The following is a 26,066-nucleotide window of genomic DNA, read 5'->3' as shown; positions in this document are numbered from 1 at the left end:
TGCCTGATCTGGGATGGGTGGTCTTTTACTAACTTCTCCACAGGGAAAGCACCAGGCAAAAGAGATAAATAAGGCTTGATGGTGTGTGTAAAGGAGGGTCAGAGGAACTTGGAGAACAGGGACTAGCCCCTTTAAGCAGGACTGCTTCTTGGTCCCCTCCCCATACTCTGGAGGAGATTGCAATTGTTACAAAAATTAAGGCTAGGGAAGAGTCAATTCACCATGAGGCAAGACAGGGGAGGGCCCCTGGAGCCTATAAATAGTCAAACCCAGAGCCTTAGGTGGGTCCCCAATGGGGATCTCTAATCAAGGGGGTGTGAACTGTTTGTTCTTATAAAAAATTTCCAAGCCGGGTGCTTCTCAGACACCTTCACTCTGCTGGTTGCTCAGATTTGTAAGTGCTCTCGTGCCTGTAACTGTCCACCGGTCTCTAACTGCCTTAGGGTGTGTAACTGCCGGTAAGTAGATGGAATTTTAACTGTTACTTTGTATCCAGAAGCTGGTGGACCTCTGGCATTTTCATCTGGCTGGCTGCAGTTTCCTGGCTCGGACCTCAGATCTCTAGCTGTCTCACTGTCAGAGTCTCCTCTCCCCACTCCCCCAACTGCCTCCCCTCTCTCTTGTCTGAGTGAGCCTTGTAAAGATCTACATTTTTTGTCTGTCCCCCATCCCCCAGTGACCTCAGTGTTAACCCTAGATGACCACTTCTCACCCAAGATCCCACAACATTTTGAAGCTGGACAAGATGGTAAGATCCCCCCCCCCCCGGGGGGGGGGGAATGGGGAGATGGCTGGGTCGTGGAGGGTGCCAGTGGGGGGAGGGCTTAGCTTGTGTTTTCTAGAGGAGCTAGTTTCTTACAATTGCATGGTGAGGCTGGGTGAGAGAGGCTGGAGATGGAAATGAGACAGATAGTGGTTCAAGAATAGGAGGGCCGAGTGAGCATGGAATTGGTGACCTTGGGGGAAATGGCAGGAGCTTTTTATTGGTAAGCAGAGGCTGGGGTCCAAGTCCATGCAGAAGTTGATCAGATTTGGTCTCCAACTCCTTCTTCACCCTCTGCATTCTGTTGGCCATCAGGTGACAGCATCATACACACACTTACAAAGAGGGTGTTTTCTTTCACTGAGTCCCAGAATCTGTGACATCAAAGTCTTGAAACCAGCCTGAAGACTTCCTCCTTCTTTCCTTTAAAATCTTTTTTGGTTCTTTTTTGAGATAGTCTCATACCATAGCTCAGGGTAGTCTGGAATTCTTCCTGCCCCAGGGTAGCCCTAGAATTCTTAGGCACCGGCATTGCAGCTGTCCTTGGTTATTAAGTTTTTCTTTAGACATTTTGATTATAGCTATGCAAAATTAACTAACACTGAGGGACAAAAAAACAAACCGCCAAACTAATTAATAGGAGTTGAAGTCATCAGGTATGTGGGTGAACCAAAGATGTGTACCCAACCACTGGCTTCTTGCCAGGAAAGAAGCCAAGTCAGATTAGCTTGAGGGGACATTTTCTTCTTCCTTTGTGTATGTAGTGTGTGCCTGTCTGTCTGTCTTTAGGTGTGGACATCCGTATGGAAGTCAGGAATTGATGGTAGGTATCTTAATCACTCTGCACCTTATTTTTGAGGCAGCTTTCTCACTGGATCTGGCACTCCCTGATTGGAGAGACTGGCTGATGAGCAAGCCATGGGTATCCTCCCAGCTCTAGGACTGCAAGAGTATGTTGCCATGTCTAGCTTTCTTACGAGTGCTGGACACCTGAACTCAGGTCTGCAATATTGTACCTCACTAAGCTACCTCCCATGCCTCTGAAGAGGTGTTTTCAAAAAGTTATTTTTGTTTTATATGTATGAGCACTTTGCCTGTATGTATGAATGTGTACTATGTGTGTGCTTGGTGTCTAAGGAAGCCAGAAGAGGGCATTAGCTCCCCTGGAACTGGAGTTAGCAAGTGGTTGTGAGCTACTGTATGGGTGCTGGGATTTGAATTTGGTTTCTCTAGAAGAGCAGCTACTGCTCTTAACCACTGAGCCATCTCTCCAGCCCCCTAATGAGAGTATGGCTGGAGAGTATGGCTGGAGGCTCTAGGGAGAAGTTAGGTGACTGAGTTGGACAGATCAGAGTATGCAGGAGACCTAGGTGGGAACAGCGGGAGAAAGGACAGACTAGAAAGACAGACTGATGGGCTGTGATGTCCTGTTCAGGGTGAGGCTGAGGACAGTGAGAGGGCACACCGGCCTGTTCTTGCGGGGAGTAAACCACGTGGGCAGAGAGATGAACATAACATCTCAGGTCCTGACCGTTTGCTTCTCAGGTTCCCTGCTTCCTAAGAGGTGTCCCTGATGAGTTCCAGAATCCTGTGGAACCCAGTTTGATGATCACTGATGAGATGAAGTGAGTTCAGTTCTTGAGTCTGGATGACCTGGGTTCCGAACTTAATTCTCTCCTAGCTATGACTCTTGAGAAGGATCAGACCCTGGGGAGCACCGATCTGCATTCTAGCACGAAGAAGCAAGTATGTACCCATGTTGTATCTCTGTCCCCGCTCAAAGAATAATTCTCACTGCTATGCCAGTGATGGGGTTCAGGGATCAAAGTGACACAAGGCCTCACGTGTGCTCTAAGGGCATCAATCTAGTGAGGAGGCTTGGGAAGGACTTCCCGGAGGAAGTGATGTTGTAGCTAAGACCTATGGACTGAAAGGAGACAGGCAGACAAAGGGTGGCAACAAGAGCATCCTAGGAAGAAGTAAAAGCAAGGCCCTGTGGTGGGGGAGCCTGGGCCCTCTAACCTCTTTAACCAAGGCAAGGGCAGTGGGTGCAGCGGAGAAAGCGAGGGAGAACATGGTCACCGGCCGCTGTCAGGAGCTGTTTCTAAGAGCAATGGGAAGTCAGAGTACCATTGGGAGTGCGCTTTGGGAAGTTTTCAGCTTGGGTTGCTGGGTAAAGGGATGCTGGTTCAAGGCGGAGGTTCATGCTACAGCAGGGAGACCATTTGCTTTGTTCTTGTGTTCATCTAGGGAAGGGGTGCAATAGGTTTGAATAGGAGGGAGGAGACGGAGCCAAAAACAGAAGGTGGGCATGAGCAAGGTTAAAGACTTGGTAAAGGTTTGTTTGCAGAGGGAGCAAGGAGGGGAGTGAGGGAGAGGGAAGCAAAGATGGAGGGAAAAGGAGGGGAAAGGGAGGAAAAGGGAATCACACTGAGCGTCCCTCTTAAATTGTCCTTTGAGGTTAAACTCCATTTTTTTTGGAGTTTTTGGAAGGTCCAGTTGGTTATTCTAGATTTCCTGACCAATCTCAGGCTATGGGTGATCATTTAAACCAAGCACGAGCACCTTACCCACTCATGCCCACCACAAAGGAAAGTGTGTGCCCTGGACCTGACTGTGAGGACCTGTGAGTAGGATAGCACTATGAGTTATAATATAGGTCAGGAGCACCATGGACAAGGGATTAGGTCTGGGGGAATGCCATGGTTTGTGTCCTCAGAGGCTCATGTATAAGGCTTGGTCCTCAACCTGAGGCACCTCTGAGAGGCAGTGAGACCTTTGAGAGATGGAGCCTAATGGAAGCGAACTCATCACATGCCCTTCAGCGATATTGGAGCCTCAGCTTTTCTGTTTGCCAGCTACCATGAGAACCTATCCATGGTCTCCAAACCAACTATCAAGAAACCAGGGGCTGAAACCTCTGAGCCATGAGCCAAGATGAACCTTTTTCTCCCTGTAGGTAGATTTTTCTCAGGTATTTTATCATAGGACCAGGAAAGATGTCTAACTCAAATTCAGTATTTTAAACAGTCATTGGAGGGTGATCCTTCTAAAGGACATAAGAATCTGAAAGCATAAATGGGGGTCAGAAAACCGTATGATCATTATGATCATTATGGGCTTTGGCAGATAGTCTAAACTGTCAATTTGATCTAGCATCATCTAGGAGATGGGCCTCTGGGCATGCCTGTGGAGGTTATCTTGATTAGGTTAATTAAGGTGGGTAGGCCTGCCCACAACGGGTGGCAACATTCCCTAGGCTGGGGTCCCTGGACTGTATAAAATGGAGAAAGAAAACCAAGAACAAGCTTTCTTCATTTTCTGATTCTTTTTTTTCTTTTTTTCCGTTCTCTGATTCTTGATTGTGAATGTGATGGGACCAGCTGCCCTAAGTTCCTGTTACTAGAACTCCTCTGCTGCAATGGGCCTCAGACTGTGAGCCCAAAGAAACCCATTCTGGCTTCAGTTGTTTTTGTCAGGGTCTTTTGTCTCAGCATCAGAAAACAAAAAAGGAAAACAAAAACAAACAAACCAAAACCAAAATAAAACCTAATACACAGACAGTCCCATAAGCCAAGGGAAGAAGAGTTTCAGAAAAAGGCTAAGCCTCAAAAGTTGAGCACTTCCGACATGCCAGGCAAAGGCAGACTAAAATTTCCAACTCTCTTGTTCTTCTGACGGGTCATGTATAGAGTAATTGCTCTTACTAGAGTTCTACTGTAAACGAGTAGAGTCACCCACTGTGGCAGCTATTTCTGTGTAAGAAGAAACCAGTATGATGAAGTGACTTAAGCCCACTAAGATGATTTCTTGTGAGTCTGACTGGCTTGGAGTATTCTGTTGACATGGGGCAGGTTTTGATGATCTTGCCTGAACTTATTCTCAGTGGGTAGACTGGCTGGGGCTTAAGTGGTCCAGCATGGTCCAGTTAGTCTCTGTTCCACAGGGCTGGCCTTTCAGAATCCAGGCAGAAGGATCAGACTGTGTAAGGACTCTGAAGTGAGAGCAAGCTTGGCTGTGTGAGGGAGAGGACCAGAGGTCCTCATGGCTGGGATAGTATATGTAGGAGTGGAAAGTGGGATCAGTCAGAGACAGAGGGGGAGTGAGGGAAGGGGTGATATTAGGAACCTCTGTCGAGCATCAAACTCTGATGTTCAGTTTCTTCTTTGTGTCTGTCCTTGTGGCTTTTGTTCCTTGGAGGAGGCTGGATACTTCTCTTGGTTCCGCTGGCAGGCAAGGCAGGTAGGGTGGAGAAGAACCTTTGTTCTTATCCTGCCTGCCTGATAATCCCCAATTTTAGGAGAGGGAGAATGAGGTCTGTGTTTATTTTTATTGTATAGAATTACCTATGCTTTATCCAAGGCCTGGGACTGGAGGTGTGATCCACCCTGCCTGGCCTGTTTGTGGCTGTGCATGGAGAACTCAGGTCCCCATGTCTGCAGTGGCAGGCCCTTTACCAACCAGGCCCCTGTACCTGACATCTCTTTATTTACTACAGTGGGTCACCAGGGCAGTTTGGGGGCCAGGCCCCCAAGATCCAAGTTTACTGTGCTTGTGGGGAAATCTCAGAACACGAGTTTCCTCTCAGGTGTTACCTCTGTGGGTGGCTGGGAGGTCCGGGAGGCCCGATGTAGAACTCAGCCCGAAACCCATAGGCTTTAACTTGAAGCTGTAACTCCAAGACCATTTTTTCCTGTAGAAAAACCCTGTGGCGTTGGGTGTGGGTGTGGTTGGGGTCAGTTGGTCAGAATTCACACCTCGTCTCAATAGTTTCTGCAACTGTGGGCAATATACCTGCTTTTAGAAATGCAGAGAGAAAAAAAATCAATATTTCGACTCTCACAACCAATCATGCCACAGAAGTGGCAATTCTGTCCTCAGCATGTCTGCATGGGTCTCTAAACAGGGTGGCGGAGTCTGGGGTAAGGGAGGCTCGTAAAAATGACCGATGCAGATATTAATGGTTTAATCTGCTAACGTGCTGTGGCTGCCTCCGAGAATCCCATTCGTCAGTGCTCAGGACCCTCGGAGGAGCCGCACAAGGGGCTGGCGCAGGAGATGGCAGGAACGAAGATGAATCGCAGAGTGCAATATTGATTTGCCCCGCCTGCAGCTGCCTCCGCTTGGAAATATGGAAAGCAAATTAATGAATAAATGAGCTGGCTTGGTGAACCGTGCCCGCTGGGAGTCCTGGTATTTAAGCTGTATACACCAAGCAGTTTCTAGGCAGGGGTTGGAAGCTTGGTTGGGGGGGGGATGTATGCAGCTCTGATCTGCCTATAGCAGGGCCTGGGGACATTGCCAGTCAACTCCCCTTCCTCCTTTTAGAGGATCACAGAGGTGTGTGTGTGTGTGTGTGTGTGTGTGTGTGTGTGTGTGTGTGTGTCATAGCTGACCTTCAGTTCCTTCCTCAGAGGAAAGGGCAGAGTGGAGGATTCATCTAGATAGTGTATATCCTTCCTGTAGTCACTAGTTGTCTTTTTAAAGGCTGTGCCTGTGTGTGTGTGTGTGTGTGTGTGTGTGTGTGCCTCTGTGTGTGTGTGTGTTTTGCATGCACATAAAGGCTAGGGAGAAGATATTTTCCTCTGTTATTCTCTGCCCCATCCCTTGAGACAAGACCTCTTACTGAACTAGGAGCTCACTGATTCATCTGGCCAGCCAGGGAGCTCCCAGGCGCTGCATGGAAGTTATGGCACGACATCCACACCCAGCTTGCCTGCCTGCCTTTCTCTCTCTCTCTCTCTCTCTCTCTCTCTCTCTCTCTCTCTCTCTCCTATCTATGTTTCTTTCTTTATAATTTATTCATTTGTTTTTATGAGATTATCATACATTTGCATCGTTTCACCCTTCCCTTTTTCCAGAGTCTCCCTTATAACCCTCCTTGCTCTTTCAAACTCATGGTCTTCCCACATTAATTATTACATGCATATAGGGACCTACATAGGAGTATATGTGTATACACACACACACACACACACACACACACACACACACACACACACACACACATATATATATATATATACATATATATATCCCTATATAGAATCTGCTCAGTCTATACTGTGTTACTTCTATATTTTTTTCCAGGGCTGACGATTTGGCACTAGACAAACAGTTGGTGAGCCTTTCCCTAGGGAAGGCTCTTTGTCCCACTCTCAGCATCCCTTAGTTCTCTGTAGTTTTCTGTGTAGGTTGAGGCCATTGGGTTTTAGTGCCCCTCTCCCACCATTGTCTCTGCTCACATTTGAACACCACGCTGGTGAGCTCTTATGGATGTGGGAGACACTGTCTCACAGGAAACTCCCTTATCTTCTGGCTCTTACAATCTTTCTGTTCCCTGAGCCTTGGGTGTCTCGGGAGTGTTTGGTAGATAGACCCACAGGACGGGTTCCACAGCTTTGTGTTTTGATTGGTTGAGTTTTTCAGTTATGGCCTCTGTTGCTATGGGAAGCTCCCTTGGTGAGGGTTGAGGACATTTGTATCTGAAGATTTGGAGCTCTTTATGTGGGTGCCGGAGATTCCAACTCAGGTCTTTACCCATTGAGCTGTATTTCCCTGGCTCTAGCACTACTTCACTTTTAATTGAAGAAAACATTCATGTAGTATATTCTGTTCATTCTTTCTCCCTCCTCTAAGTCCTCCCAGATCCTCCCTACCTCTCCACACACCCAACTTCAAGCCCTTTCTCTCATTTCAAAAAACAAACAAAACCAAACAACAAAACCATAGAGATCATCACCCCCATAACACACAAAATCCAGAAGCCAAAATATACAAGCAAAAGACCAACAAGAAAAGACGATGCTCATACGCAATATGAGGTAAAATGTGTCCAAAATACTATTGAGTTTATGTTGTTAGCTACTCCTGGGCATGAGGCCTACTCTGAACGTGGTTAATGGGTCCAGTGAGACTGGGGAAAAACTTACAAGCCAGTGTCAATTGCAGACAGCTTCTTGGTTAGGGGTGGGGGCCCATGTCCACCTCCCCTCTCAGGGCTGGCTCCCTGTCTGGCTTAAACATATGCAGGTCCTGCTGGAAGTACTTTTTTTCCCCTTTAAATTTTTTTTTTTACATTTCAAATGATGTCCCCCTTCTCAGTTACTCCTCCACAACCCTCCATCCTATCCCCTCTCTCCCCCCTCCCCTTTGCCTCTTTGTGGGTGCTCCTCCACCCACTCACCTACTCCCACCTCACTGCTCTAGCATCCCCATACTCTGGGGCATCAAACCTTCACAGGACCAAAGGCTTCCCCTCCCATTGATGCCTGATAAGGCCATCCTCTGCTACCTATGCAGCTGGAGCCATGGGTCCCTCCATGTGTACTCTTTGGTTGGTGGTTTAATCTCTGGGAGCCCTGGGTGTCTGATTAGTTGTTACTGTTCTCCCTGTGGGGTTGCAATCCCCTTTGGCTCCTTCGGTCCTTCCCCTAGCTCTTCCATTGGGGTCCCCAGGCTTAGTCCATGGTTGGTTGTGAATATCTGCATCTGTATTGATCAGGTGCTGATAGAGTCTCTCAGGGAACAGCCATACCAGGCTCCTATCAGCAAGCACTTCTTGGCATCAGCAATAGTGTCAGGGTTTGGTGTCTGCAGATAGGTTGGATCCCTAGGTGAGGCAGTCTCTGGATGGCCTATCCTTCAGTCTCTGTTCTGATTTTTGTCCCTGTCTTTCCTTTGGACAGGAGCATTTCTGGTTAAAAATTTTGGGATGGATGGGTGGCCTCATCCCTCAACTGGGGGCCACGCCTATTTACTGGAAGTGGTCTCTACAGGTTCTGTCTCCCCTTTGTTGCTTATTTTGGCTAAAGTCATCCCCATTGGATCCTGGGAGCTTCTGACTTCCCTGGTGTTTGGAACTTCCTAGTGGCTACCCCCAGGTCCCTATCCCCCACTGCTACATATTTTTATTCGATTTCCTGATTCTCTGTACTTCTGTTCCTTCCGACACCTGATCTTGCTTCCCTTTCCCTCCCCCTCTTCATTCCAGGCCCCTCCCTCCCTCTACCTCCTGTATTTTGTTCCCCCTTCTAAGTAGGGGTGAGACATCCAAACTTTGCCTTTCCTTCTTCTTAAGCTCCGGATGGCTTGTGGGTTGTATCACGGGTATTCTGAGCTTTTGGGCTAAAATCAGTGAGTACATACAATGTGTGTTCTTTTGTGTCTGGGTTGCCTCACTCAGGATGGTATTTTCTTGTTTCATCCTGTGAATTTCATGAAGTCATTGTTTTTAATAGCTGAGTAGTACTCCATTGTGTAGATGTACCACATTTTCTGTATCCATTCCTCTGTTGAGGAACATCTGGGTTCTTTCCAGCTTGCTGTCCCACCAGCAATGGAGGGGCACTGGAAGTATTTTTTGAATCCTGGGTAATACTGGGAAATATTGGGCTTCAAATTTCCTTCTATCAGGCTGGAAGAACAGTACCTATCTGATTGTGTTAAGGCTAAATATGTCAGACATTCAGGGCTATGGGTAGTGCATAATGTCAAAAAGTGATAGTCTTAAGAATGTTAAAATAACCATTCACACTTAGCCACTTAGCATGCGTTTCTTGATGGCTTACTGAGTGCCCGTTACTGTTGCTGGTGCTCAGTGTAGAGCTGTGGACAGAGCAAGGACCCTTCTCTCTCAGAACTTCCCTCTGCCTTTTGTCTATAGGCTCCCAAGCGCTTGCAGAAGGCACCACCTTTTCTTCTGGGAGCTCTGGGCCGTTATCAGCAGTCAGTGGCCAGGGCTGGTGTGTGGCTCAGTGGTAGAGCATTTGCTGGATGTGCAGAAGGCCACAGTTCCCTGCATACAGAAAAAAATCCCTGCCTTGCTTGGGGTTGGGGGTGGTGTGTTTGTGGGTTTACTACATCTGTCTGTTCTACTTATCTGTGTGTCTGTGTGTCTGTCCCTCTATCTGTGCCACACTGTCTTGATACTATGTCTCTATAGTCAGTCTCAAAAGTGGGTGGCATGACTTGTCCCTGCGGGTTTGTTTGTTTTGTTTTGTTTTTTGGTCATTTGTTTTCCATTTCTGCAAACATACGTCATCACTGGGTTTTGACAGGGATTGCTTCCCTGTGCATTCAAGTGGGAAGAAAGGACAGCTCTCTGTACTGGGCCACGTCCTCACACCCATGAACATGGTGTGCCTCTCCATTTCGTAAGATGGTCTTTGACTTCTCTCTTGCTGCTTAGTTCTCAGCACGGAAGCCCTGGGGTATTTGTTAGATTTATCCCCAAGTATCTCATTTTTTAAAAAGTAATTGAATATGGTATTCAAATTTCAGGTTAGATCTGTTTACTATTAATAGGCAAGGATGCAGCTGACCTTTGTGTGCAGATCTCACATCGTGATATCTCGCTGGACTCACTAGTTCTGAGAGAGTTTATGTATGCGTGTGTGTCTTTGTGTGTGGCTGTGTGTATTATGTGTGTGTGTGTGTCTGTGTGTCTCTGTGTGTGTGTGCATGTCTCTCTGTGTGTGACTATGTGTGTGTTTGTGTGTCTGTGTATGTGTGTTTGTGTGTGTGTCTGTGTGTGTATCTCTGTGTGTCTCTCTCTGTGTGTTTGTGTATGTGTGTGTATGTGTGTGTGTCTGTGTGTCTCTCTGTGTGTGTCTCTCTGTGTGTGTGTGTCTCTCTGTGTGTGTCTGTGTCTGTGTGTGTGTCTGTGTGTGTCTCTGTGTGTGTTTGTGTATGTGTGTGTGCGTGTTTGTATGTGTGTATGTGTGTATCTCTCTGTGTATCTCTCTCTGTGTGTTTGTGTATGTGTGTGTGTATGTGTGTGTGTCTGTGTGTGTTTCTGTGTGTGTGTGTGTGTATCTGTGTGTCTCTCTGTATCTGTGTGTGTGTGTGTCTCTCTCTGTGTGTTTGTGTGTGTGTGTATGTGTGTGTGTCTGTGTGTCTCTGTGTGTGTTTCTGCTTGTGTGTGTGTGTGTGTGTGTGTGTGTGTGTGCGAGTGTGCATTCTCAGGCAGATCTCTGTGTGTATATGTAGTTTCAGTTAGGATTTCCTACACTTACACTCACGGTACCTGCAAAGAGGAAGGGTTGTATTTGCTCCTTTCCAGTCTGAACAGGTGGGCATCTGGAGTTTATTATTATTATTGCTTCAGAATTCCTACATGCGAATGCCAGATGGCATAGTTTAGTGGCAAATGGGAATTGAGGAACGCCGGAAGGGGCTGTGGCTGCCATCTTGAGTAGGAGTAAGGATTTATATCTTCTCATGTTAAAGATGGTTCTGGCGGTTTCCTGCTATTTAAATGTGAATTAGTTAAATATTTGACACCTTCTAGACCAGGCCGACCCACTGTGGTCCCTGCTGGCTTTATGTCATTCTGTCATGGGAGGCGCTCCTTTGCTAGAGTCTCTGGCAAGCACTGCCCAAGGGATGCACTGCGAACCGAGAGTTTCCGGTTGGCAACAGATCTCCAGGACTGACAGGGAGGCTCATGGGAGGTAGGCCACACTGCATCTGGAAGATCACCTCTGGGCTTTGGGTGTCTCAAAATCATTGGGCAAAGTGACCCTGTCTCAGGTGGGTGGGCTGGCTGTGTGGTTGCTGAAGGAGGTGGGTGGGGGTAGGGTCAAGCCTGCGCAGTAGGTGAGAGGTTGTGGGGGGAGTTCACAGATAGTGGCGGGGTTATCTGGGTGAAAGCGGGAGGTCTGTCAGGCAGGGATGAGCCCTGGAATAGTCAATTCTTTCCTCCTCCCTTTACTACTTCCCCTCTTCATGCTGGGCTTATGTAATCATGATGAGGGTGAGCCTCCCACTGACCTAGCGGCCCCGGGTCTGCTGGCCTCCAGGACTGGGCTCTCCATCCCATCCAGGGCCCAGGGGCCCCTCTGGTGCTTCTGATGAGCTTGGCCTTTAGAACCTTTAGAGTCTGAGGAGTCGATGCAGCTGGAGCAGTTTTGCCTGCCAAGGGCGTAGTCCTGAAGAGAGGAGGCCGGAGGAGGAGCAGCAGCTGGGACTGGAGCCAGGAAGAACCCAGAGGTTCCCAGTCGGCCTGCATCTCACTTATGACCTGACCGGTGGTGAGGGCCTGAGATGCTATGTCCTGGAGGATAGAACCAGAGATAGATCTAGGTCTTGCCCCACCCAAGTCAGGCTTGGCCCATGTAGGGGAGGGTGGGAATTCTGACAGGTATGGTGGCTTTGCTCTCCATTCTGTTTCTACTCATGTTCACACATGTGCCTGTGTATGTACATGAGTATAGAGGCCAGAAATGGACATTGTTACTTCCTCCGCCACTCTCCACCTTATGCTTGAGACAATGTCTCACTGAACCTTGAGCTCGCCAATTTGACTAGATGTTTTGGCCACATGGCCCCAGTGACCTCTCTGCTCCCTGCATCTGTCTTCCCAGCACCAGGATTATAGGTGCATGCTGTCAAGGGCAGCTTTTTAGATGGGTTCTGGAGATCTGAACTCAGGGCCTCATGCTTAAGCATCAGGTACTTTACCTCCGAGCCATTTATCCAGTATCTCTCCTTCTCATTCTCTTTCTTTCATTCATTTTTTATTGGATATTTTATGTATTCACATTTCAAATGTTATCCCCTTTCCCCCTCTTCTATCCCCTCCCCTACTTGTATGAAAATGCTCCCACTCCCACGTACCCACTCCCACCTCAAATGCCCTGACATTCCCCTACACTGGGGCATTGAGCCTTCACAGGACCAGGGGCCTCCCCTCCCTTTGATGCCAGACAATGCCATCCTCTGCTACATATGCAGCTGGAGCCATGGGTCCCTCCATGTGTACTCTTTGGTTGGTGGTTTAGTCCCTTGGAGTTCTAGTGGGGTCTGGTTGGCTGATATTGTTGTTCTGCCTGTGGGATTGCAAACCTGTTCAGCTCCTTCGGTCCTTTCTCTAACTCCTCCATTGGGGTCCCTGTGCTCAGTCTGATGGTTAGCTGTGAGCATCCTCATCTGTATCAGTAGGGCTCTGGCAGAGCCCCTCATTCTCTTTCATTTTGCACTCTTAAGGGATGACTGAGTGAACAGCAGGAGCTGAAGTAAGAAAATGGCTCTAGGGCGGGTCTATCTATCAATCAAGACTTCCCAGATCACAATGAGAGATGCCCCATCACCTTGACCCATCTCCAGAACAAAGCCGTGATTCAGACAGACCAGCTCCTGGACATTTGGACTGGGTAAAGGCCTCCTCTTGGGCCTTTTCTCCTTGACTCTCCCTTTCTGCTGAGCTATAAGGATAGACGGTGTTAGCTTGGAGATGCCACAGGGTGCACACATCACTGTGACCAGCTCCTTGGCAGTGACAGTCTCAGGGAGGTTCATGGTTTCAGGGATATATCACTGGTGCTTGGCCCCATGTGCCTGGGCAAATAACCCTGGTAGTGGGAGTGTGTAGCAGGGGACATTGGCAGACAGGCTGAGACTGAGGAAGTGCCTGGTGACCAGGCAGGCCCTCTTCACATGTGTTCTCCTGCAGACCTCCTGCTTGAGGCGAGGCTTTCCCTTCTCAAGAATTTTAACATATGAGCTTCTGGGGGTCACTTCCTGTCCAAACCCTAATGTCACTGAAGAGTGAGGTGCTGACTAGAAGCAGAGGCAGCTCTCAGCCTCCCGTGTTTGGCTCTGAGAGTCTGGGTTCAGCTGTGCCCGGAGCCCTTCCCCACTGCACTTCCCCTTACATGTTCTGTTGCACTTGAGTTGTTTGACATGGAGGTCTGCTTATGCATTAAGAGGCTTGAATGCATTCAGAGAGTTTAACTCACTGTGTAAGGGCAGGAGGGCAATTGTCAAAGTTTCTTATCACCATATATTATTTAGGTATAATAGTGGGTTTCGTTGTGACATTTTACAATAATCATCAGCATATATATATATATACATATACACACATATATACATTTTATATGATATACATACATATGTATATTGTATTTTTTTTAAAAGATTTACTTTCTATATGTGAGTACACTGTCCCTGTCTTCAGACACCAGGAAAAGGCATCAGATCCCATTACAGATGCTTGTGGGCCACCATGTGGTTGCTGAGAATTGAACTCAGGACCTCTGGAAGAGCAACCAGTGTTCTTAACCACTGAGCCATCTCTCCAGACCTGTATACTGTAGTTGATATATGTATTTTGATCATTTTTACTCACACTTTTCTCTACTCCTCTTCCACTCATGTAGATTCCTTCCTTTTTCCTGACTAGCCCCACTTCTACCTTTTAAAAATATTTTACTTATATTTATTTTATGTCTGAATGTTTTACTTGCATGTATGTCTGTGCATCCTGTGTGTTTAGTGTCTACAGAGATCAGAGGGGCTCAGATGCCCTGAAACTGGAGTTATGAATGGCCAACATGTGGGTGCTGGGAATTGAACCAGATCTTCTAGAAGAATGCCAGGACTCTTCTCCAGTGCCCCAATTCACTTCTACGTGTGTGTGTGTGTGTGTGTGTGTGTGTGTGTGTGTGTGTGTGTAGTGAACCAATTAGTTTCAGTAGGGTTGCTTACAGAACATGAATAAGGGGTTATTTACAGAGGAGCATGTACACCTTAACATTGGTTACAGCACTGGAAAAATGCTCCCTTCTTCCCCAGCAAGGCTCATAGATCCTCAGGGAGGGGTAGCACCTTGTGAGAACCCCGAGAGGGGCAGTTTTCAGAAAAGCTGTGTAGCCCCACAGTTTAGTTAACTGAGTTGCTCAGGTGCAGCTGGATGATTCAGGCTGGGACTGGGGTAGGAATTCTGTGGCCATAAGCTGCCAAGATCTCCTCCAGGTGCATAGGAGACTCAGCTTGGGCCAGCCAGACCTACGAGAGGGTCCTATCAATACCTCAGACCTGGCTCACAGCCTTGCCTGGAAATGTACCCACAACTCGAAGATCCAGGGCTTAAAGAGCTGGCACAACCCCAGAACCTGCCATCTCTCTTCAGAAGTGGCCAGCGGCACAGAAACAGTCTGCAGACGAATTGCTGCCTCCCAGGATTTCTGCAGCCTGGGTGGCAAGTGAGTGGACAGTCGGGCCTCCATTGTGGTGTCTGGCTGGCTTTGCATCTCCTGCTAGCACAGCTAATCGCTGGCAAGCAAGTGACATTAATGGCCTTTTCATTCTGTCCCTTTCTCCTGCCTGGGCATCTGTACATGCAATTATGGAAAGACAATTTAATGCTGACCAAATTAATTGCATTTGCCAAATGGGCTTGAAACACTCTACAGGCAGTTTTCCCTGTCGGCACAGTGGGGTATATAGTATGCAAAGAATGAAAGCTAGTGACTGTTGGCACACTGTCCCTGGCTGTGGGTCAGCTGTTTGTTTTGGATTGCTCAGGTTGGAGCGCTTGTGATGCAGTTGACAGTTGTGGTGGGGCTGGGAGGAGACCTCTGCTTCCTCATTTGCCTACCACTTGCTCCCAGCTTCGTCTTGAATGGTGTCAGCTGTGTGCTGCCAAGCACCTTTCATGGTCCGGGCATGTGGCAGTGTGTACTATTTTTAATCTTCATATTTATGTAAAGAAAAGGTTAGTATCCCCATTTCACCACGGGGAAACTGAGGTACAGAACTGCTCACCCAGCTGAAATTTGTGTCTATCCATAGCTTTCCACCCACACTGTGTCCCTGGAGGGAAACGGGATCCTAGAATTGTGCCTTGGACCTGGGAGGGAAGGGTGTTCTGCTGGCTAATATCTTGGTGTTATAGCTCTCCTGATAGTAGCTGGGTTAGCTCTGAAAAACTAGGCTATCGCTCTGTGCCTCAGTTTTCTAATCTGTGACGTGGAGAGATGTTGTATTTCCCTTCTAAAAAGCAGCCATAATGATGGTGGTGGGCACTGGCGTTGGGATGCGTGGTCATTGCTGGGTAAGGACGGCACTGCGCAGACGCTGAGTTTAAGAAGGCTGTATAGAGTGCAGAGGCCAGGAATGAAAACTGGGAGGTTGGCTGAGGACTGGGGTGGGTTAGACAGGTGCTAAGAAAGCATCCGTGCAGGGGTTGGGGATTTAGCTCAGCGGTAGAGCGCTTGCCTAGCGAGTGCAAGGCCCTGGGTTCAGTCCCCAGCTCCAAAAAAAAAAAAAAAAAAAAGCATCCGTGCCTTAACTATCCTTCGGTCATGGCTTGCTGTGGATGCACGGTGGAGAGACAGTGTGCTTGCCAGCTTTGGGTGCTGAGGCCAAATACCTGGCTGGAAACTGCTAAGGGGTGAAGGGCTGGTCTTAACTCAGAATATTCAGGGTCCCAGAGGAAGAGTGTGCTGGAGCAACACTTCACAGTGGACAGAAAATGGAGTGACCTGTAACGAACAGTTGAGACAAGATGCTGCCCTCCAAAGACACACTGGCCGTGGCTGGCGTCCTCCAATCAGGCCCTGCCTTTCCTAAAATAACACCTGTTAACAGGCTTAGGCGCTGCCTGACGCTCAGTCTCATGTCCTTGAGATTTGATCCAGGGTTTATCTGCGTGGGCCCTGACTCAGGCGCCTGGTGTTTCTGACCCCACATTAACTCCTCCTGTTTTTCCTTAGGGTGATTCTGAAGAGTGCTCAGTTCACCCCACTATCTTCTCCAGAGCTTTCTACATTGTTGACTGGGTCTGGCTCACCAAGGTACTCAGTGGGCTTTCAGATTGGGGAGGGGAGGGTAAGTGCCTCCTCACCCAGGCTCCTATCCTGGTCTGGGAGGGCTTCTGGCTTGCCCCAGGCCTGCAGCCTTCTCATACTGCATACACTCTGTTTCTGCTGTCAGTTATCCTCAAGGCTTCATAGGAGGGCCACCGAGTCCCTAGACACTATCAGTTCAGCTCCCTTGTGCGCGCTTCAGTTTCTAATCCCCACCATCGCTATGGTTTCCTTGCCTTGCCCTCCTCTTGCTATCCCCAAACCAAGCCTAGGAGAAACTTCAGCCAAGTGAAAGCCTCCCACAACTTTGCCTGCACTGCCCTCATGGGTTCTTCCTTGCCTTGCAGGGCCTAGCCTTCCCTTTGGGTTTGCCCTCAGTCCCTGTGCTGTGGGAAACGGGGCACCTCATGGAGAGTAGGCACTTGGGGAAAAACTAGAGAGATGGGGTCTACTGAGGGAATGTTGGGGAGTTGGGTGTCAACTGTGGAGGATATAATTTCTGTCCTGAAGACTCATCTTGCCATACGAGGGCCTTTAGAAGTGGTAACCTCTCAATCTGACCCCACGAGCACATGAGGAGAGACTCTTGCTCCAAGAGCCTTGAACACCCTGGGGCCAGATGAGAGCTTGAAGCCTGTGAGACAGTGCATAGTTTAATGGGGAAGGGATCTAGTGCTCCTGAAACAGAAGAATTCAAATAGGATACAGTTGAATATTAAGCATCCAGAGTTTAATGAGAGCAAGCAAGGAAGATACTTAAAAAACAAGATGACTTTACAGGATGCATTCACAGGTTTTACCTTTCCATTAGTCCCACCCTGTTCCTTCCTTAGAGGGACACGTCTAGGAAGGAAAGGTGCTTCTCTTGAAAGTTCTCTTTACAACGAATTCACTCTACATAGACATATACACGTGCACAGGGGTTTATATGCCCCAGAGTTGACTACTTAGGAGAGGAGAAGGTATTTATCAGCTCAGCCACTTATCAGGAAGGGCCACTCAGCATGCTCGGCAATGGGCTTCCTCATTCAGGAATACATCCAGGTTCTGTGGCTAAAACCCCAATGTTTTCTGTGTTCAAAGAAGACATTGTAATCTGATTGAGATCTATATACTCTTTATCTGCTGCAAGTATTAAATCTGAGATCTTATTTGCTCTTTTAGGTCTCATCTCTGCTTAGTTTGGCCTTATACTTAACCATAGTGTTCAGTTTTCTAAAGAGGGCAGGCATGAACAATGCCACTCTAACCCAGCTTGATCTCCTACAGGGCAGAGGAAGTTCTTCAGGCTGAATGAGAAAGATACGTAGATGAACTATCTGGATAAAGAAAAGAGGAAGAACATTTGAGATAAATGGATAGCTGACGTGAAGTTTTCTCTTCTCCAGAACCAAGGCCTGCTGCCTCTTCAGAGAACAAGGTCATTTTGGCTGTAGTTCAGGGGCTAATGTGGAAGGTGCAACACCTTGTCTCTGCCCTGGGAAGACACTAACAGGCCATTTAGGAAACCTCTGCAGGGCTGAGTGAGGTTCACTGCTCAGCTACTGTCCTGGCTTGCAGGATGTGGGAACACATACCCAGAAACACCTCCTCATCCATATGTCTGACCATGGCTCCTCTGCCCTTCAAAACCTTACCTTCCTCACATGCCTCCCAGAGAGCACATACTTCAAGAAAACCAAAGAAAGAAAAAATGGCCCCAAGAGTGACCTCTGGCTACAAAGGACACTGCAGCTGACTTATAAAGTTATAAGATTCTCTGACAAAACTCTTTATGACCCAGAGCAACTACTTAGAGTCTGTTACAAGGTGCATAGTGTATTCTCTCTGTGAGTTACTTCTGTGGGCTCCACAAAAGGCATGTTTGCCAAAAGCCTGGTACATGGTAGTTCCCAGTGACTGAATCTTCTCCCACTGGAAAAGTGAGGAATGGAGAAAAGTCAGGCAGATAGCCTATGAGCTGGCTAGGTTTGCGTGCCCATCATCCTCTTAGGTAAAAGGCCAAAGGAATTAGGGACATGTCCCAAGCAGTATGGCTGTAGCCATGCCACAAAGTCATCCAGCCTCTTGGTGCACCTCAAAGACTCAGTCAGTACTACATTGACTTATTCACTTGGTTTGTCCCTACCAAGACTCTCTAACATAGTGAAAATAAGTACATACCTTCCCCAGCTGCTGGCTTCATTATAGACTGGAGGCTTGACTTAGTAGTCACCTACTGGCCCAAATCTGCTCTGGCCTTTCAAGCAAGGTTCTCTGGCCCTTGTTCCCATGGCAGGACTTGTGGGACTCACTTGATGGCCATGATTGTAGATCGTGATGCACAATGCAGTGATTGGCTCATGACAGCTCAGCTTTCTTGCCACATGGAAACTTCCTTCAATATGACTTAGTGCTCAGCCACATTCCAGGACAACAGATACTAGGACCTTTCCCAAAGCACAACCTATTCAGTCTTTCAGGCATCCTTTGGTCTTCAATGAGGAAATACCAAATGGTTTCTGGCTGTCTTGGAGGCTGACTGCAGCTGTTCCATGTTTCCCTCCTCTAAACATCGAGAGTCAAGTGCACACATCAGAAACTTGTCTTCTACTGTAAGCCAGTACTGAAGAATACCCTGTCAGCAGAGTGGCCACAGAGATTAGCCCCCTGCTGTCAGCAAAAGAAATAACCCTGCTCATCCCAGGAGGTGTCCCTTTACTGCATGCCACCCAGGAGACCTGCAAGCTCCTCCTTGCAAAGAGCCTACTGGCTGCCAGGTCCATCCTCAGGGCTTCTATCTGATATGCATGATCTTTCTATCTGGGCCAAAGGGAAGTGCCAGGAATCCCTCTGTGGAAGTTCAAGAAGGGAGGAGATGACACCAAATGGGGCTGGTCAGGCAAGAGGAGGAGGAGGAGATGGCTCCAGGATTCCCTTCACCCTATGTGGCACACCTTGCAGCTCCAGCTTGGCCCCAGGAGTAGATCTGCAAGGCAGCATCCCACATTTTCCCTTTGGTATAAACTGGGCTTCCACTGGGGACAGGTTCTCTCTTCTTCATGGCCCTGTACCCTCCATCCCTGCTAGTTCAGGGTTTCTGCCCCTAGCTAGTGCATGCAACCCCTTTTCCTCATCTTGGTGACTAGAATTTCCCCCTCAGACTGTCTTCCTTCAGGCTTCACCCTGCTTGATGCCTTTCTCTCCCCTTCCCCTTTCTCTCTCTCTTTCACCTTTTCTCACTTCCCCCTCCCCCTTTCATGTTGCAACTCTTCCTCCTCCTGGGCATACGGTTTCTGTACTTCTGTTCAACTCATCAGGATACTTTTGTTGTGGAAGAGGGGACTAGCTGGTAAAGACCGAACTCTGTGGATCACTCAGTTCTGTGTGAGTGTTCAGTCATACGCAGCCTGGAGGGTTGGTACTTCATAAGGTGGAAGCCACTCGGACTATATCACTCTCCAGAACTTGACGTTTGGGTCACAGGAGGGTGGGGCTATTAGCTCGAACCTGGCTGTTAGAGGAGGGGGATAGGAGCTTGTGTCATGTTTCTTGTTGGTGTGTGGTGGTTGACAGTTGTTTGGGCGCACTGCCTCTAAAGTTCTAGCCTGTGTCCCTCCTGTGGTTCTCAGTCCGTACCAGGTGGAGACCAGCTCCAGTGTTTAGCAAGTGGATGTGTGAGTCTGTTCTGAAATCCTTGAAAGAAGATAAAGAGTGTAGTCAGTGATTGTGACAGAGACAGGACTAAACTCAGCACCACCCTAGCCCCACTGTACCATGGCTCACTCCTTGATTTCACACTCTGAAATGTATACCCTCATACCAAACCCCCTCCATCCTTCACAAACTCTGGTCACAACTGCTGTCTGTTTCTGGCTCAACTTTCCCAGGTAAGTAGGATGCTGTGGGACATTTTAAAGATTTATATTCTATAAATGGATGCAGTCTGCCAATGGCAGGATACACCTAAAACGCAAAGGGAATACAATACACAGAAGTCAATCTTGGTGGCCATGCCTACTAGGTTTCCTGTGGGACTCAATTTTTCTTTTTCTTCTGTAGTCCTTCCTCTGGAATGTGTCCCTTTTTTCTTTGAGGGTAAAGAGGCAACAACATAGACTGTGAAACAAGTGGAGAATCAACCCCCATACCTACTTCTACCCCTTCTTCAGTTGATTTTTGAGTATGGGTGCACCCTAGGACTGGTTACTGCTGCTTCAAGGATCAAGGGATAGCAGGAAAGCCATCTCCTGTGCAGCCCATGTTTCTTTCTTTTTCAACAACTTCTTGCAGTTTTCTAGATGAGATGCTGATAGGAAGGCAGGGCAGGTCCACGCCTCCTCCTCCTCCTCCTCTTCTTCTTCCTCCTCTTCTTCTTCCTCCCCCTCCTCCTCCTCCTCTTCCTCTTCCTCTTCCTCCTCCTCCTCATGGGGAGAGGGAGGTTAGAAGGACCTACAGGGCTTGTGTTTGAATGGATTTTTGGCAAGTTTCCACATTTGCTGATTGAGGTAGCCATATTGAATTGATGGTAGATTATATTGTAAGTAGCCATGATATCATTATGTCTCTCTTTCCTACAGATTCTATGATTTCTCGAACCTTGTAGCCAAAGCAGTAACATAGTGTTCACAGTCTTGATGACTAGGATTGTGCAGACTGTTTTTTGGGGGCTCACGGTGAGACTTCATTACAGTGAGACAGTCATGGGTGTCTCATGGGTGTATCGTGTTTGATGGTAACCATGGACCCAGACTCTGTAATGCATAGGTATGAAATGAATTTTTCTGAGGCTTTTGGTAGGTTTCATAGACTCATATATTTGTGGCTGTGACCAGCTGGTGCAGATCTGAAGAGGTTGAAGTCTTGTATGGTGTAGGCCCAGTGACCATAGTGTAAGTCAGAGTACGGAAGCTCCACATGTCTGTGGAGAGTTTGTGATGGTCCCCAACATCTCTAGTGCTGAGTAAGAAAGTGTGCCAGTGACAATGTCTAGCCAGAGGTGACATTTGTGGCCATCAGGGCTTCACAGAGTCTATCGTTTCTGTCTACATTCAAGAGCAGATTGTCTGCTTTTATGTCATATAGGCAATGTTTGTTTCATGGAGGGACTGAGCTGCAGGTGCCACTATCTCTCCCCTCTATGTATGGCCACATGCCCCTATGAGATTGACCATAGTTCCCCATGCCATAAATTCTATGATCAAATTTGTCTTTTTTTGGTTTGCCGAATGGCTGGAAGTTCTTTGCAGTGTTTGGATTTAGGACTGCTCTTACAGTATTCATTCAGGTGGCTTTGTTGATGGCCTTGTCCAAGATCTTCACAGCTACTCTGGTATTGGTGGGTGCATGGTATGCTGCTTACTTTGAAAATAGGCAGTGGCCCCGGGCCATTAAGACATAATGAACTTTGAGGATATCCTCATCAAAGGGGCTGTCTCCAAGCTCTTATGTTTGCTACCTTTACAGGTAGAAAATGAATTTGCTACTCAATGCTTTAAAAAAAATTAGAGCAAATCTAAAAGTTTATGGCCACAAATTCCTACCTCTTAAAATTCCAGATACCCAAACAACCTAATGATGTTCTTCAAGGTTGTAGACAAACAAGAGCAATGGAAACCCCAAAGCAGCTGAGGAGAAAGCATAAGAAAGATGAGAGCTGAGGTTGAGTAGGCACCAAAGTGACAAAGAACCAAAGAAACACGTTGATTTGAAAGGATCAAGGAAACGGACACCCCTTAGCTCAGCTAACAGAGAAGGCACTAATAAAGACAAAAGTTGTTATCCAAATAAATAAACAAAAATCTAGAGAATCCCCAGGGAATAATTGGGCAAACATATTACAGAGAGGTGACAATACCGAGAGAAAGATACTTTAAAACACTTCAAGACGTCAATATACAGAACACAACTGACATAGAGACAGTGTCTCCCAACAAAGAATAGCTTGAGGCCAGTGACTCACTGATGAACCCTGTCCACCATTGAAGAAGAGCAAGACCCAGTGCTCCTGAAGCTACTCTATCAAATAGAAATGGAAGGCACGCTGCTAAACTGAAGACAGCATGACTGTTCCTAAACCCCAGATGCCAGACAAAGTGCAAGCCAGTTTCCTGGATGAACATGCATGTGAAATGTGCCAGGTTCACCAGCACATTAAGAAGCTGGTGCTTCATGAGCAAGGTGAATTCAGCAAGGAGTGCTAGAAATTCCACATAAGCTCGTGTCCAGGCAGGTTCAAAGGGAGAGCCCTATGCTCAGGCACCAAGAACAGGATGCTGTCGTTTTCTGCTACACAGATGGGCATTGGCTTATTTGTAATATGGCACGGGTGGGTGGATGATGGGGCCTTAATGTAAAGAGAATTTTAGCCACGTGTAGGAATCTGGTAAAAATTCACAGGGCAGGGGAAAGTGATAAAATTTGATATGCATGGAAGTGTCACAATAAAGTTCCTGATTTTTCACAGCTAGAAACATGTTTCACCACAGACTAGATGAAACTGAAAAATCCCAGTGAAGGAAAATGCACACTTGCACAAAGCCCAAAGCAAAAGTAATGAGGGCATGAATAAAAACGAAACGGAATCAAACGAAAAGCAACAAAGTGGGACACTCAGTATGTCAAAAATCTCACAGATTTGGGAAATACAAAGTTTTCGAAATCAAAGTTCGAACCCAATGGCTGTCCACACTAACATGAGCTTCAGACAAATCCAAGCCTGAGCCAGCGTCTATCACAACGTTTTCTGTGATGTAACAAAAGGACCAATAGCAGCAAGGAACAACTCAATATGGTTTCACTGCCCCCAACGACTGCATTAGTTAATTTTTCTCATGCCTGTGAAACCTGACAAGAAGCCACTTAAAGGAGGGTGACTTTGCCTCAGCCTTGCAGAGAGCAGGGAAGGGATTGTCCTAGGAGGAGCCAGTGGTTTGGAGAGCTATATTTGAGGTGTTAATGGTTTTTGGAGGCCTCGGTTTTCTCCAGTCATTCGATTCTCATAGGTTCTGCCTCCCCATGCTTTCACTCCCTCTCAGCACGACCAGCTAGAGGCCAAGCATTCAGTCACATGACAGGCTGTGACAATTTTCACACTCAGCCCTTAAGGAGGACATCTGGACCTTTAATAAGAGCAGCACAGGCAGTGGAGACAGACAAAATCTTTGTTTTGCCCTGGGGTATGCAAGTGGGAATCAGCTCACTGCAGAGTGTGGTGTAGGCTGTTTCAATGACTTTCACTAAAATTTCTTGGGAACTTAGGCTTGTACAGAATTCATCTCTACACTTATGGAATACTTTTTTTTTCTAATATGAAATACTTTTTTTTCCTAATTCTCTCCTACAATATACCCTGAGCAGTTTCTCCTCTTCTCCTAGCTCCTACCTTCCCTCTTCTCCAGATCCACTTCTATTTTATGTCAGAAAAGAGCAGGCCTCCCAGGGATATCAACCAACACAGCGAAACAAGAACAGTAAGACTAGATATAAACTCCCAAGTCTGGGCAAGGCAACCCAGTATGAGGGAAAAAGTCCCACAAGGCAAAAGAGGCCTCCCCCTCTCACTGTTAGGGGTCCCATAACTACAAGATACACAACTATTAATATAAATGCAGAGGACCTAATGCAGACCCATTCAGGCTCCCTGGTTGAGCTCAGTGTCTGTGAGTCCCCATGAGCCCTGCTTAGTTGATTCTGAGGGCTGCGTTCTCCTGTGTCCACAGCCCCTCCAGATCCTATAGTCCTTCCTCCTCCTCTTCCTTGAGGTTTCCTTAGCCCCACCTAATGTTTGGCTGTGGGTTTCTGCATCTGCTCCCATCTGCTGCTGGAGGAAGCCTTTCTGATGATCTGGTCTTCTAATGGTCAGTGTGGCCTCTGGAAATACTTTTTAAAAAATTTATGGGCATCAAAAGGATAGTAGCTCCCTTCTCCACTGTGATGTAAGAAAATGAACTGTTACTCAATATGCCCCAGGGCATCTTTTATCTCATAGATATAGGGATGATAGACTTTTAAGCTTACAGAGAGACTGGGATGGGAGTGGGGTTAGAGGTGGATATGATCAAAATGCATGCCATAATTTCTTTAGAAATAATTTCCTGGTTAGGATTATGTTCCCTTTCCACAAACCCAGGTACTCTACTGCATCTTTCAAATTCAAGGCCTCTTTTAAAAATACCATGTATATTCATAAATACATTAGTGCAACGTGCGCAGTCTAAGACTATTGAAAGTACGTGTGTGTTTTCAGGGCTGACCATGGCATTGGATAATTAGTGTGCTCTTCCCTGGAGAAGACTTTCTCCTGTGGTCAGCTTTTCTTAGTTGCCTGCATTTTGTCTAGGGCTGAGTGTTTCTGCTTTCATATTAGCATGGCCATTCGTGTCCTCTGTTTAGGTCACGTTAGGAAGATATGTTAGCGAGGCTCTAACATTTCTAGGAGACACAGCCTCACAGCACACTTCCTGATATTCTGCCTCTTAAACTCTTTCTACTCCATCTTCCACAGGAGTCCTGAGCCGTGGGTGCCAGGAGTTACTCTGGAGATGGATCTACTGGGGCTGGTCTCAACAACTCACATTGTGATCAGTCATGGCTTTCTGTAAAGGTCTACATGTTGTAAAGAGAAGTTTCCTTAAGGAGGGATGAGAGCTATACTTATCCCTGGGTAGAAGAATAAATATTTAGTATGTCTTTAAAGATTATACTGGCTTACTAAAGTAGCAGTTATATATTCAACATTCTTGACTTCACTAGCCCTAGGTAGTCGGCTAGGTTTGCAGTACCAAGCATGATTTCCCTCTTCAAGTAGATAGCTGCTGGTTACTGCAGTGTACGAGTGCCATCGCTGGAAGGATGATTGAGGTCATCATGCCATGCTGGTAATTGTGCTTCATAGGCATCGTTGCTGGGTAGGACTGTTGCTTCCTTCCATTGGAAGCTTAACACGGCCCTTTCTGGTCCCATGAAAATGAGTTCTCAGGGAAGCTGTCAGGGGAGATCTAGCTCAGGGCTTCTGGTCCTGTGAAGTGCATGATGTCTCCAGACACAGGGAGTTAACTTCCACCTCTAAAGGGCAGTAGCCTACAATATTTTGGGAGTCTTAGACACCTCTGATAAATTCAGAAGATGGCTTCCTGCTCATGATTGATATCTGGGACTTTGTTAGACAGCCCATGCTTTTGTGGGGATTATTGGCAGCCCAGATGGGAAAAAGTTCATTTAAGCTTTATACATTTATACAGGGACCAATGTACACTATAGGTGTTTTTATGTACCTACTTAATAGTATCCCTTGATGAGAGATTCTTACTGTTCTTTTGTAGTTATTTCTCTCCCCTCCTTAAATAGAACCTGCACTTGCATGTTCAGAGGACATATACCCCGCCATCCCCTTCTTGTCCCACCTCCCTCAATAATCCCCTTTCACTTTTCTGCTATCTAGAGTTACCACAGGCTATGTATTCACATCTGAAGACTGGGAACTGGGAGTCTCCAGTGAAAAGAGCATGGGGCTCTCTGAGTTACCCCCACTGCCTCAATAGGATCTTTTCCAGTTCTATCAATTTACCTGAAAATTTGCTTTAATTCTTCTCTACAGCTGAGTACAGTTCCACAGTGAGTATGGGCCACACTTTTCATGGTCCATTATTCAGCTGAAGGGCACTGAAGTTGTTCCCATTTCCTATTATTGTGAGTAGAGCAGCGGTGAGCATGGCTGGACAAGTATCTGT

General features: G+C 47.1%; 1 long non-coding RNA gene across 1 annotated transcript; it reads left to right on the top strand.

Annotated features, from left to right (window-relative positions):
* The first annotated feature begins 494 nt into the window (after nucleotides 1-494).
* Nucleotides 495-26,066, top strand: LOC102548041 (uncharacterized). The gene is made up of 4 exons (NR_185099.1): nucleotides 495-748; nucleotides 2,309-2,509; nucleotides 16,264-16,344; nucleotides 17,626-26,066. It is a non-coding gene; the product is annotated as an uncharacterized LOC102548041 (long non-coding RNA).

This window comes from Rattus norvegicus, chromosome 1, assembly GCF_036323735.1.
Source record: "Rattus norvegicus strain BN/NHsdMcwi chromosome 1, GRCr8, whole genome shotgun sequence".
Taxonomy (NCBI): Eukaryota; Metazoa; Chordata; class Mammalia; order Rodentia; family Muridae; genus Rattus; species Rattus norvegicus.
This window is presented reverse-complemented; position numbering and strand designations above follow the sequence as displayed.